The 765-nt window shown below is 52.2% G+C and overlaps 1 pseudogene; it reads right to left on the bottom strand.

Annotated features, from left to right (window-relative positions):
- Window positions 1–351: 351 nt before the first annotated feature.
- Window positions 352–765, bottom strand: part of LOC102819608 — a 1,152-nt pseudogene continuing 738 nt past the window's right edge.

Here is a 765-nt window from a genome sequence, read left to right as displayed (position 1 = left end):
CAGCTCGTGTTCCAGGGAATGAAGAACATGACTGCACACTGGCAGCTTTCACATTGAGTCGTTTTGAAAAACCACTGGCTTTTCTAAGAATTCCTCCCATTGAGTGTTTGAGTCTAGAAAAGAGCGCAGCTCCCCAGTAGGCTCTGGAGAAGCCGTGTGGCAGCCCCCACACACCCGTGCCCTGACTGTGTGCGGGCAACAACACTGCTGCAGGTAGGAAATGAGCGTGGCGTGACAAACATGTTTACTTCGGGTGAGGGTCCTATGTGGCAAGACAGCGCATTTCTAAATAAGGCAAGCTGTGATCTCAGGTGCAAGCCGAGCTTTGCGCTGGAGACATCTCTGTGGAGCTCAGGAGTCTGCCTCCCGCTCCTCTTTAATTTCAGAAATTCTGTCTATAGATTTCAGGATTTCAGCAACAAGATTCAATGTTTCCGCTCCAGAAACCAGCTGCTAGATTCGTGTGCGTTGCTCATGATGACACGGAGGTTCTGCAAGGCCACGTCGGTGTTCTGCTTTACCACGCTCAGGCTGGTGCCCTGGCCGCACCGCAGGGCCTTGTTCTCATGCTGGAAGTTGGAGACCTGTGCCTGCAGAGAGCTGACTTCTTGTTTCAGCTTCAGGGCATGAGTTTCTGCTTTCACCGCCCATTTCATCATCAGTTCAAGGTTCTCCTCCACCTGCTGGACCACAGACTCCAGGTCACGGTAGTCACGCTCCTCCTTGACCATTTTTGCTTCCAATTTCCGTTCCAGAGTCCTCACC

Source organism: Chrysochloris asiatica, unplaced genomic scaffold (genome assembly GCF_000296735.1).
Source record: "Chrysochloris asiatica unplaced genomic scaffold, ChrAsi1.0 scaffold00363, whole genome shotgun sequence".
Taxonomy (NCBI): Eukaryota; Metazoa; Chordata; class Mammalia; order Afrosoricida; family Chrysochloridae; genus Chrysochloris; species Chrysochloris asiatica.
The sequence above is the reverse complement of the archived record's forward strand: the minus strand, read 5'-3'. Positions and strand labels throughout refer to the sequence as shown.